Source organism: Lissotriton helveticus, chromosome 3_1 (genome assembly GCF_964261635.1).
Source record: "Lissotriton helveticus chromosome 3_1, aLisHel1.1, whole genome shotgun sequence".
NCBI classification, from domain to species: Eukaryota; Metazoa; Chordata; class Amphibia; order Caudata; family Salamandridae; genus Lissotriton; species Lissotriton helveticus.
In genome coordinates this window covers 765333056-765347235 of record NC_136061.1, presented here as the reverse complement: position 1 = coordinate 765347235, position 14180 = coordinate 765333056, and the positions used below count along the sequence as shown (strand labels likewise).

Genomic DNA, 14180 nt, shown 5'->3' with positions numbered 1-14180 from the left:
GCCCTCCCCCAGCACAGAGCGCGCATCGCGGCCGCACAGCACATCAAAGGGCTTCTCCCAGCGTGTGCTGTGCGGCTTCTCCTCCCCTAATTATGTGGCCGGCCGTACTTGTGTTTCCCGGCCGCTTCCCGGCCACTCTTGTATTTAATTAGCAGCAGCAGCATTTCTCCTGCGCCAGGCCACATCAAAGGCTCTGTGCCACTTTCACCCACACAGCAACACTTACAGACACGCAACGCCACTCACACCCACTCAAGCCCACTATCATCCACGCAACACCACACTCACCCACGCAACGCCACTCACCCAAGCAATACCACTCACACACGCAACGCAACTCATCCACGCAACCCCACTCATCCACGCAACCCCACTCATCCACGCAACGCCACTCATCCACGCAACGCCACTCATCCACCCAACGCCACTCACCCAAGCAACACCACTCACACACGCAACACAACTCACCCACGCAACGCCACTCATCCACGCAACGGCACTCATCCACGCAACGCCACTCATCCACGCAACGCCACTCATCCACGCAACGGCACTCATCCACGCAACGGCACTCACACACGCAACGCCACTCACACACGCAACGCCACTCACACACGCAACGCCACTTACACACGCAACGCCACTCACCCACGCAACGCCACTCACCCACGCAACGCCACTCACCCACGCAACGCCACTCACCCACGCAACGCCACTCACCCACGCAACGCCACTCAGACACGCAACGCCACTCAGACACGCAACGCCACTCAGACACGCAACGCCACTCAGACACGCAACGCCACTCAGACACGCAACGCCACTCAGACACGCAACGCCACTCAGACACGCAACGCCACTCACCCACGCAACGCCACTCACCCACGCAACGCCACTCACCCACGCAACGCCACTCACCCACGCAACGCCACTCACACATTGTGGGTGCAGATTGTGGGTGCAGATTGTGGGTGCAGATTGTGGGTGCAGATTGTGGGTGCAGATTGTGGGTGCAGATTGTGGGTGCAGATTGTGGGTGCAGATTGTGGGTGCAGATTGTGGGTGCAGATTGTGGGTGCAGATTCAGGGTGCAGATTCAGGGTGCAGATTGTGGGTGCAGATTCAGAGTGCAGATTCAGAGAAAACTCAGCAGCACCACCACCATTGCAATGCAATAGGTCTCGTTTTAACGCAAATTTAAGCTATAGGCCTTGTAAATGACAAAGCCTTTTATTTATGTTCCAAAAACCAGAACTCAAAAATAAAGGGCATTATCATTTACAATGCTAATAGTTCAGACTCGCGTTATTGCGAGACCTATTGCATTTCCAATGCTTGTTTCTTGTGTATTTGTTACTGAGCCTTGGCTTTGGTTGAAGGAGTGAGAGATAGGGCACATAAGCGTTAGATGAATTCTAGTCTAAACATGGATAGAAAGTATGCGAGTGCCATGTGTCCTATGTAGCAATGTGTTAGTAGCGTGCGTACATGGCAGAAACTGCTGAAATCATGTTGCACCAAGCATGTAGCTGTACATATAGGTAATTTTCCGATTTCCTTGAATCACTTGCCTCTCCATATTTTACCTACTTTCAACATTTTTAGTGCTGCGATGAAGCAATATGGTTTAAGATGCATTCATGTTGAGTTGCTTGGGCTATATGTTGTGCCTGGTATTTTTTTGTTCAGGATGAAAGGGTTGCATTCTCAAACACTTAATCCTGCACAATTTGCATAACTAAATGCTCTTTTACAGATATCTACCTGTATGATGTGTCTTAGCACCTTTATGCTTTCAATTGTGTCTGTGTCACTGTGATATGCCACACTCGTTGAATTTAGTGCACCAAAGGCTCTAGTAGAAATACTGTCCCTAAAGTTTACACATCATATGAATATATCGAAGATCAGTGTGTGTGTACTTGTGTGTCAATGACGGTTCCACATGTCCACAGAGCTATCCTTGATAAACCTTACCAGGTGCAGGATAACCTTTTACTTGGCCACACTAGTTAAGAGGCACCACACTATGGTTCCACAACGGTAGCCCAGATACGAAGAAGTTTATACACAAACGGCAGTGGTGGTGCCTTCCAATTTGTACATAGAAGAGAAGATAATTCACAAGTATTCTGGTCTTGCTCGGAGTCTAGGTTAGCCATCTGGGTGCATATAATGTCCTGGTTTTTAGTTGATACTGAAATCCAATTCTTCTACAAGTTGTTTTATTCAATTATTTATTATTGGTAATGACTTTGTACTGGATGAAGAGGAGTGTGTCTGAAAGAATCTTGGCTAGGGATAGATGACCTGGTCTTCGATGGCCACAGGTGAAAGTGAAACATTTATGCATCTGTGGGAGAAGCGTAAAATCTACCCTATACTTATGATTGCTAACATAAAGAGATGATGAAACCAAATATGGTTATTGGGTTAATAGGAGGGTGGGAGCCTACAATTGTGGTGCTAGGTAGACAGGATATGCAACAGTGGCAAAATAACTCCTATGTTGGAAAGAAAAGACTCTAAGTGTACACTATAGTAATGGCCAGGGCGGTTGCCAAGTTTCTTTCTCAAACTTCTGTGACTCTTGTAAGTACTAGGAATAATACCAGAAGTTCACAAAGTTTTTTTTTTTTTTTTTTTTTTTTTAAAGACCTTTATTGATAGAAAAAAGGCGAGTACAGTGCAACAAAGAGCCCGAGGGCTCACACATACGATACATTGCAACATTTCGTAGGCACAAGGATATGGTACAGTAGGACCGAGGTCTAATTTTAAAGATTTTCCTATAGGAGAGATACAAACAGGATATCGTAGCACAACAAGTCGATACTGGTGTAGGACATGCAGGATATACCAACATATGACGGATGAAAACAACCAGAGTCGCTGCGCGGCACCCGGAAGAAAACGTCTAAGCCCCAAGGAAGAAAAGGAGAAGAAAAAAAGAGGGAAAAAGAAAAAGGAAAAAGAATAGAAGGCCCATAGAACAAAAAGAAAAACAAAAAGAAAGTAACCCCACCCCCCGGTTACCCCCCACCCTGCACCCCTGCAGCTGGCTACGGCCTGACCCCCCCTAGCAGTGTGCCTGTCGCCCAATAAAAGGAGTCCCGAAATATAGAGAGAAAAGAAAAAGATAAAAACCCTAACCTAAAGTTCTCATAAAAGAGAGAAACGCGGGGAGGAGCCCGCTATCTGTCTCCCGGCTCCGCTCTCTCGTGGAAATAGTAACAACAGAAAGCTTAAAGCCCGATAGTAAGAACATACCCGACATGCCGAGGACACTGGAAGCACAGCAGCAGCGCGCAGTATAAATAAGGCAACAACCTCCAACCCAGCCATCCAAGACATCCATAAGGAATCCCAAAATCACGAATAACAAACGGAGGCCCCCGTGACAGTCCCTTAGCATCATCAATACATGTCCCGGCCACTCAAAGAAGATCAACCCTCCAGCTACCCCACCCGCAAGAGCGGCGCCATAACAGGAGTCAATAGTTCGATGGCAAAAAATAGGTCAAAAAGCACGGAATAGGGCACCATGATAACACCAGTAAAACAGAATCACAGCAGCGTTTCCCCCATCCGCCACATTCAGCAACAAGAAATCCGCCAGGACGATAGTAGAAGTGTCTATCCTTGTCCCGTTTTTTCCTTACCACCACAGACCAGTGGAGGCGATGCCGGCACAGAACACAGTCCAGGGACATATCCGCGGTGCGGGTAACTAGATGTATCCGAAGCAGAGTAAACCAGGAGTCTCACAAAGGGTACAGAGTACGCCGACTCAGAATCATAGGGCACAGCCAGGACGGGGAGGGAGACAGTTGCGACCATCACCACTCGGGGCGAAGCTCGAAGATCCGTGAGCATGGCGAGGAGGGAAGGTGCACGCCGTGGCGGAAGCCCCGGAGGGGCAGACGAATCCGGGAGCCGACCTCCCGAAGTCAATGGCAAAGGCTGGCCGAGGGTCACAAGGGCGCCATAGTCCCCAATGGCCGCCATCTTAGCACAGGCGAAGGTGGAACAAAGAGCGGTGCTGGAACCCCGCGAGTCGGCCATCTTAGGACGAGGCGATACACAAAGCAAGCTCTCCAACTTATCCAGCAGGGCGCAGCCAGAACGTAGTGCCATAGCGCGGAAGGAAAGAACCGCTTCCAGGATATCACCATAGCCATGAGTGGTAGCACACTGTATGGCAAACATGTCTTCTCACACAATGGACTCAGAGACACAAGTCACAGGCAAATAGTCAGGATACAGCGAAATATGCCCACCATAGCGTCAGACAAGGAAGCCTCGGATCGGAGCAGGCTGCGCACCATAGAATAAAACCCAGGTCGTGCTGCGAGGAACAGATGATGTAGTTCGGGTGCGGACAAAGGCACAGTACATTCAATATGGCGTCCCGCTTAGTTCCGGGTACCTGGCCAGGCCAAGAGCCCACCACCATTAGTGGGACGAGGTGCAGGCAAGAGACATAACAAATAGCAGCACACTTGCCCGTAACGGCACAATTTCAGCCAGGTAAGCAAGTCCCAGCGTCAGCAACGCAGCGGGACTTAAGTGCCGGGTCCGCCGCCCCTCGGTAACCACCGATCGAGACCTCGCAGTCACCAAGTCCGGGAACGCGTGTCCGACGGCCGGCCTCAACAGTCACGCGAGGCCCCGGTCACCATGCCGATGCAGGCCGCCAACTGCGTCCAAGCGTTTCCTCCACTTGCCGGGGAGCAAATGCGTCAGGATTGCAAAGCGGGTCGCCGGTGTGCGTCCGCGTCCGGAATCAGCCACCCCAGGTCAGGATATCTGGCAGGAGAGGCTCGACAGCGGAGACGGTCCCCGGAGCCGAGGGTCTACACGTCTGACCCGCGCGCCATCTTGGCTCCTCCTCCACAAAGTTTTTTTGAGCGTGGGTTTTGAAATAAAAATTGGCAGTCTCAGGCGTTTTGCACAACTTTACAGTTGTTTGGAGACTACAAAAAATCGGCTGGTACCATCCAGTTTCTAAGCCGCAAACCAAAAAGGTTTTACTATTAAAATGACAATGGCCAGTAAACCATGCCAATTTCCAAAGTAACATTATGCCTGGTGTGTGACATAAGGAAAGCAGAAACAATGTCAGATGTGAATAAGGCAATAAATGTGATTTACCCAAGATTTTGCATTAAAAAAAAATCATACACGCCTATATAATAGCTGTGATGCTGCAGCGTATTCCTTTTGAAAATATTTACCAGCACTTTGGAGTACTTAATGAGACTGTTGTTTTGCAAAATACAGTACAGGTAGGACATCAGTAACAATCTCCAAGCCTGCATTTTTGCACATCTTTCGTATCCTCATAAACAACTCCACCATCAAAGTTTGGACCGGAATTAGCCTAGAAGTGAGGTCTTCAATTCCAATGAGTGCAGTAACCAGGTCTGTTCACATTAAAGACACAATGTGCTGACCAAACTTCAAAGTGATACAGATGTAGTCAGCCAACACAGCTGTAAAACACTTGTAGCAGAAAAGGGTGGCTAGTATTTATTGTTATGTCACTTCCTAATTTCTAATTTGCTGGAGACTTCCATGTCTTGTAATTCTTCATGAATAGGGGTGTTGGGCTATAACATCATTCTCAGTTCAAGATGATGGGTGCAGTGGATTTCTATGGTTGCTCACCAATCAAAGAGTGTTCCAGTACTTCCTGGGACGTTATTAGCTCTTTTCTTTAGTATAAAAATCTGCGGATTTCAGGGAAAGGGGAGCTGCAGTGTAATAAATAGGATTTTTCATTACATTCTTCGCCCCTTGCTCTAGATTTTTCTCCTCTTTCCTTTCTTGAGGGCACCTGCTTGCCATGCATTGTTGCTCTGTGTAGACCGTGCTGTGGCTACAGAAATAATGTGATAGCATCAGACAATACCAGAAGCCTCAGAGCAGTTCAAAACCTGACACTTCACTACCCACCCTTTATTTCTATTTCCTGAAAGAGTTTGTACTCTGCAGCTGCTCCGGTTATCGCTTGCTATTTTAAGCGCCATAATAATAATTTTGGTCTTGGAAAAACAATGGGAACCATATATTGTTTTTATAGATACATTGATAAGATGTAACCCTTCCCCTATAGGGCAATATTATGCTCTGATAATTCGCCTCACGGTTGGGAAGATCCATATTTTTCTCATTGGAGGAGGAAATGTGGACTTCAGATCCTACTGAGGCCTGTAAATAAACAAAATGAACTGCCTTCCAAATGTTGGCCACCATGACCATTGCAGCCCATTGGTTGCTAATCCCAGATGTAGATATTGTCATCTTCCTAGAGCTGAAAACCATTCATTGCTTACAAGGCCTCAGCTGTGGAGTAGACGGGCCATGGTCACATTGCTCCAGGAGGTGCAGATTGTGAAACTAACCTTTCCTCCATGTTAGCCCAAACTCATTGGATTCCTTCAGAAAGTGTGGTGGTCTCAGACTCAACAAATCATCATATTTATTAATCCAGGTCCCTGCCCTCTCACTCAGTTTTCTGTTCAGTTCGTACTTCCGTCTAGTGAGGTTCGTGAGTGTGTTGCTATCTTCCATTTTGGCTATGTGGCTGTTCTCCAGCTCCTTAATCTCTTTCTCTAGATCTTCAATTCTCTTGTTCCTTCCTCTGTTCATCCTGCCCTTAATGGTCATTACAGTCCCCCTGATGGTGGCTTTTAGGGCGTCCCATAGTACTTCCCTGTTTGTCTCTGATGTGTCATTTATTAGAAGGTATTCCCTTATTGCCTCTTCTATCTCAGCCTTCGCTGGGGGGTGTTGGAGTAGGCTATCATCGAATCTCCATCTGCGGGATGGCTTTTCGTTGTGCTTGCCTGATAGGGTTAGGCTTATGTGCGAGTGGTCTGATACTGATCTGGGGCCTATCTCCGTGTGGTCTATGAGGTGGGTGTGTGTTTCTGACATTAGGATATAGTCTATCCGGCTGTATGAGTTGTGTGGATTGGAATAGAATGTGTATTCTCTGGCATCTGGGTTACTTAGGCGCCATGGGTATTTCAGTCTTAATTTGGCGCATAGATTCTTTAGGATGCTGGGATTGGTTGTTGACTGGCTGGGTCTGTTTGGATGTCTGTCGATGGATGGGTCAAGAACTTGGTTCATATCTCCCGCAACGATCAGTAGGTCATCAAGCGGTAGGGTGTGTAGTTGTGCTCCTACTCCCTTCCAGAATTGTTTGTTTGTCCTCGCAGTTGGGGCCGTATATGTTTGCTACGTGGAATGTCTCTCCCGCTCTTCTAAGTGTGGTCCCAATTGTTCTTCCTTGGGTGTCTGCCTGTGAGTCTACCACTGCTATGTTAGACTTTCTGCTGATGATTGTTACCACCCCGTTTTTCTTGTTCTGCGCAGGTGATCCCACTACCTCCCCTATCCAGTTTGCGCTTATGCGCCTTATGTCTGCTGCTTCCAGTCTCGTTTCTTGGAGCACATATATGTCACTTTTTTGTTTCTTAAGGTGTTCGAGTATCTTCCTCCTTTTCACTGGGCTGTTGAGACCCTTGACGTTTAGGGACACTATCTTGATATCAGCCGTGATGCTGCTCTGGTTGCTACTCTGGTTGTTGTGTGTCATTTGTGTATCTCTATATTTCGCGGCTTGTGTGACCCCTCTCTGTGCGCTTTCCGCGTCCGTGGTGTGTGTGGATCTGTGGCTCTACGCCTGCGTACGCATTTGCTGCTCCAAGATGTGGGTGTATAGAGAGAAAAGTAGTAGGAAAAGAGAAAGTGATAGTAAGTAGACCCATGTATATGCTTCCCGCACCCCCCCGTCCCACCCACCCCCAAGTCTATCAACCTCTGTACTGCAAACAAGGCAGGCAAAAACCTAGCGTCATACCTAAAAGGGAAACAGAAACAGCACATCATAGACGCAATCAAAGATAGACACAGCAAGTCCCAGACCGCAAACAGGGACATCCTAGAGGTCTTCAGAGCCTTCTATGAGGAACTGTACACCAGGGACGACACACTCAAGAAGGATGGGGGAAAGGAGCTGCTAGGAAGCATAACCACACCTACACTATCAGACCGAGAACGCGACATCCTAGAGCAGCCCATAACGGAGGATGAGATAGAGAAAGCCACGGCTAACCTCAAAGACAATAAGGCACCGGGGCCGGATGGCTTCACGGCTGCCTTCTACAAGCAATACATGCTTACTCTAAAACATACACTGAAACAAGTATTCACGGAATGTGTCCAGACTGGACGTATGACACCCTCAATGGCTGAAGCAAACATAATTGTGATACCTAAGGAAGGGAAGGACACGAATGAGGCGAAGAATTTCAGACCGATCTCCCTCATAAACGTAGACGGCAAGATCTACGCAAAGATACTAGCCAATAGACTCAATGCGTACCTACCCAAACTGATACACAACTCTCAGGTGGGCTACATCAAAAACCGTATGTCCCATGACAACACCAGACTACTATGCCACATAATTAACCACTCATCCCGAAGCAGCAACGCAGCTGTCATGATTGCCCTGGACGCCGAGAAGGTTTTCGACAGGGTTTCATGGCCCTTTTTAGACCATTGCATGGAGAAATTCGGGTTAGGGCCAAACTACAGAGGGATGGTGATGGCTCTATACAACAACCCCAAAGCGCGGGTGGTGGTCAACGGAGGCACATCAGACACACTACACCTAGGCAGGGGAACAAGACAAGGCTGCCCACTCTCACCCGCACTCTTCCTATTAGCTATAGAACCGCTCCTCACAATGATAAGAACAAACGAGGACATAGCGGAGATACCAATAGGAGGAAAAACATTCAAGCTGGCAGCTTACGCCGATGACGTACTAATAGTCACGGAAGATCCAGAAAGATCAATCAAGGCACTGACTGACACTATCGAAAAATACGCGCAGGTATCAGGGTACAAACTCAATACAGACCAATCTGAGTGCAAACCTTTAAACGTCCACACGACAAGAACAGTACTAGGAACGTCTGGGCTAACCTGGCAACAGAAGCCCATAAAATACCTAGGCATCCTCTTTGAGAGAGACCTAAGAAAGACACTAGAACATAATGAACAAGCAACAATCCAGAAAATCAAAGATAAAGTAGATGGGTGGTCCCCCAGATTTACAACATGGTGGGGAAGGGTAGAAGTAATAAAAATGATGCTCACACCTATGGTCAACTACATGCTAACCATGCTCCCACTCACCAACACAGAAGACTTCCACAAGAGACTAGACAAAATACTGAACAACTTCTTATGGAGAGGGAAAAAACCGAGAATAAGCCTGCACAAGCTTAGACTCTCAAAAGACCAGGGTGGGCTAAACATAACTAATTTCAAACGATTCCAGGTAGCCTGCATAGCCAGACAGGGGCTACACTGGCTAGACCCAAGACAGGAATACACCCCAGCATGGCTCACACTCGAGCGAGGACTACTACAGGGCATGAACCCCATAGCCCTACTCACCGCCACCCGACACCCAGCAGCCAAGGATAACCCAGTCCTAAAGAACACGAAGTTAGCGCTCCTCAGTGTTGACAAACTCCTGACAACAAGCATCAAGGGAGGCCAATTAGAATCCATCTGGTACAACCCTAAGTTAAGATACATGGATAGGGTCCTAGACATGCACGAATGGTACAAACATGGCATATCCACTGCCCAAGACCTTCAAAAGCAAGGCGAGTACACAACATTTGACACCCTCAAGGAAACCCACAACCTACAGACCATAGAGCTCTACAACTTCCTGAAAATCAAAGTAGCAATAAGGAAGGCGAACCTTCACAACCGGACATCATCACTCACACAACTGGCAACCAGTCTCAACACACTAGGACACCAAGTAGCACACCTCTACAAAACACTCCGCCCCCAGAAGACGAAACTCAATGATAAGCTTACAGATTTCTGGGGAGGCGCATCAGGAAAGGAACTTAGCGAGACTGAGAAAACGGAACTATGGAGATCAACTTCTAGAAAAAAAATAACTGCAACGCTAAACCAGACCAAATACTGGCTAGTACATAAGGCATACTGGACACCGGCCCACCTGGCCGCCTTTGAGATCCGAGAGAGCGATGCATGCTGGAACTGTGACAGAGAGAAGGGAGACCTAGAACACCTGCTTCTCAGCTGCCCTAAGATCAGGGTATTCTGGGACAGAATTGGGATACTTATCAAAGAGATCACTGGAGTAGCCATACACATAGATTTCCCGAGTCTAGCCCTAGGTTTCACATCCCCGACCATCACAACAAAAGAGGAACGCGACCTTATTGACCTACTGCTGACGGCTGCAGTCAAAATAGTCCTAAGTAACTGGAAGGACACCTCAAAGGCTGCACCCAAGGCATGGCTAAACTGGGTCACGTTCCTAAGAGGGGCAGACAACATCACAGCGAAACACACGCCGAAAACTCATAGGCAGGCGAACATGTGGGAACCCCTTGACCTCTACCTATCCTCGCAGAAACCCCCATAGGCAAGATTCTCAACCACCGCAGAAGGTCGCACCCTGCAGATCCACGCGCCAACAAAAGGAAACTAATACGCAAGGCTCCTCCACTCTTTCTTTCTCGGCTTCTATCCACTATCCTCCCTTTCGTCCGGGGCGTGGGCCAAGGACACCAAATTAGCCTCGCGGAAGGGGCAACAGAAGATGACGACAAGTGAGACCTGGAAACTGAACTTTGAAACTGACACTCGAACAAAGCCACGGAACGACGGTGGCCAACCCCCCTTCCTTCCCCCTCTCCACCCCCGGCGCCCTTCTCTTTTTCTGCCTTTTGCCTTTTTCTCTACTCTTTTTCCCTCCACTCATGTATACTCCGTGCTCCATGTAAATATATATTTTTTTATACAATAAAAAATTACAGAAATCAAAAACAAATCATCATATTTTTCAATTTTTAAAGTGTGCGGCTCCAGCAGTTTAGGCATTTGTGGCGTTACTTTAGTTCACTTTATGTTTGTAATTTCTGGCCGAATGGGATTTATAGTAATTCATGGCCTAAGTTTGATTTTCTTTTAAGCTCAACAGAGAAATATATAAATGAGTAGTAAAACATTACAGGTATTGCAAAGAATAGTGAAACTGACCACTGCAGCTGCCACAATTGTACTGGAGCCACAGAAATGGTAAAGACATGATACATTTTGCAAAAACATATTTGAAATATATCCAGATAGGTTTGATTTGAGCTAGACTGCAATGATTTACTTTATCCTCTATCTAGTTTTACATGTTGCTACCCATAATGGGACCTGATTTAAAAATAAAAAGACTTTTGAGCACACAGTTACTACTGAGGTGCACACCTGAATTGAAAGAATTCTATATCTGCATATTACAACAGCATATCCTCCCGTATGATGGAATTTGTACAGTACTACAATCTAGGGTTAAGGTAGAGAACAGTGGATTTCTCGCTGATAGATGGTCATTTGGAAGGAAGTAAATTTCTACTGTTTAGTAGCTTTGTGTATAATTTCTAAACTGCCTAAAATGTTCGCATCAAATTTGCACACTTAAGGTTTGTACAAAATAGTCTGGCCTAAATATTTCAATTTAGTAATAGATACATAGCATTACCGTATTTTTTTGAGAAATGCAGAGAAAGGGCTCCCTTCACCGAAGAAAATATTTTCCTGCTGGAGAACAAAAGTTACAGTGAGTTTAGATCTTGAAAGTAACATTTAAACCGGTTTTCATCTCAGTGCCAAGGTAGGATTAGGCGAATGGATGCAAATATACAATTTTTCATACATTTCTGTACATGAACTAGGATTATTTTTTTGATTAATGAATTCCATGAAATTAGTGACTTTATGCATATTTTGTCCATAAAGCAATGTTCCATAAACGTTACACATTTTTTATGAAGGATTTGAGCTATAGCCTTACCAGTTTGCAAAGTTTCTTCTACAGTACGATTTCTCATCAATATAACAGCCCCATGCTCTCCATCATCCCAACCTAACAGAATTGGGATCAGAATTGGGATAACTCAATATTTTACTGTTGAGATCATGCTTCCCCTGAATATTTTCATGACTTACTTCACTTTGGAAAATGAACTAGATTTGATTTTCTGGGGATTTCCACCCTATTCCTGTTCCAGATGTGTAGTTTCTAGCCAGGCACCTCAGCAATGACAAAGAAGCAATATTTTTAAGTTTTAGAGCACTGCATTTTTGACTACCTAATCCATGGTTTAAGGTATGGATATGTAGGGCAGGTGGGCTTAAGGCCTAGGGTTTTAAGGCTTGTTGCAATATGTATAAACACTGTTGAAAATGCTGGTTGCAAACTTCAAGCAGTATTTTTGCAACCAGTGTGGAATTTTGCGAACCAACCTAGGTCACTTCACAAAACTTTGAATCGTACTGGGTCGCAATACGACCTATCTTATCATCATCCTTCATGGGGTAGGTTATAAATTGTGACTGACAGGGATGGTGGCTTGATAGTCAACAGACCACCATGTCTCTGATTGCTTTGTAAATACTTTTTTTATGCAATCCGTTTTCCTTAAAGGAAACTGGCTGCTTTTTAAAAACAACAACAAATTAAAAAAACGTTTTGTTTTTTTAGAGTAGACAGTGGTGCCCTGGACCACTGCCTCCTCCCACAACAATTTGTTTTAAACATTCACAAAAGGAGAAGGGGGGTCCCAAGCGGCCCCTTGCTCTTTTGCTACGGGGCTATCACCCCAACTCAGTGGTTTGTAACTTTTCAGCGGTTTATGATTTCCATTTCATTCCAAAACCATTAATACATATGGAAACAAATCAGTTTTTGGAAGGAACGTTTACCAACAGGCCCCTTCCAAACAGTCATTCTTTATCCACTTCTAAACACATTTTATGAGTCAGAAAGAAGTTACCACCTCCATACATTGCAGAACCATCCACTATACAGTTGACAAACTCTGAATCGGGGGGGGGGCTTGGAATCATAAAAATTTAATGTACATCTGGTTTGAAATGGTTGCTTTCTTCACACAAGCGCTGGTTAACCAATTGAAACTGGGATCACCTGCGTTGTTTTGTTTCTAAAGCACTCAAAATCTAAACGAATTGTTGCAACTAAGGCTAAGGGTAACGGCTACTTGATCAAATGGAGCGTACCGCTCCTCCCAAGTACATTCTGTTGTAACGTACAACTTCTATTGTAATATAATGTTGTAATCAGGGGTTTAAGTGGAGTGGACAAATTGGGGGGGGGGGTCTGTAAAGGGGGCTTGATCGATGTAATTAAGGGCGTGGATTAAAACAACACAGCTAAAAATCTGGGTTTAGCACAGCATGCCGCCCGCCTGTTATTTTGCTGCTTATATCATTGCATCCAGATATATAATACAACAAGTAGCATTACATCTACAACAAGCCAGGGCTATTGGTTTTGCCAGTGGTTGTTAGTTGCATAAGATAAATAGGCAACAACTATGGCTTCTTATATAATATTGAACATGCTTCCCTTCTGAAATGATGAGACTGAAAGAACTATAAGGGGTCTCTTGGAAGTTACATCAAAGGCAATAAAGTGTGGTTCTGCTGCAGAGTTAAGATTTTTTTTTTCACCCTGAGGGTGAGGACAAAAAAGGAGAGGCCGATAGAGACCCGTCTCAGCACCTGCGTTTTAGAACTGCCGGTGCTGAGCACTGGCAGCATCTGGCGAATTGCTGCACATTACCTAACCTTTGCTTTCCGTCTGGTAAGTGTTTAATCGCTACTTTTCTGTTTTTCTCACCATGCTATGAGCTGCATTTTTTAAAATTTATTTTGAAGCAAAGGCCTGGTGCTACAAAGGCACTATGCATATTTCAGCAAGTGCTGCAGGAAGTCGCACCTTTTTTTATATGATGTCTTTTGAAGCAGAGGGGATCACTAGGATCTCCAACCTGGTTCTATGTAGCACGCATCCTGATGAGCTTTGATTATCAACGAGAAAGCAACATTATTCCATACAGGGAACTGTTAAAAGGGTTGTTTTGTGTAAACCCAAATCTACTGTCTGATTGCTACGCTTTCATTGGAGAAGACAAGATGCAGATTACTTCTTTTTCCTCTCCAAATGCCAAATGATTCTACAGGCTTAAATTCTTGCCCTATAATAATAGGCTCACCACACACAATGAGTGGAACAGTATTCAGCTTGC

General features: G+C 45.8%; 1 protein-coding gene across 9 annotated transcripts in view; it reads left to right on the top strand.

The window, feature by feature from the left end:
* Window positions 1-14180, top strand: part of SCUBE2 (signal peptide, CUB domain and EGF like domain containing 2) — a 676704-nt gene that overhangs the window by 41018 nt on the left and 621506 nt on the right. The window lies entirely within an intron of this gene.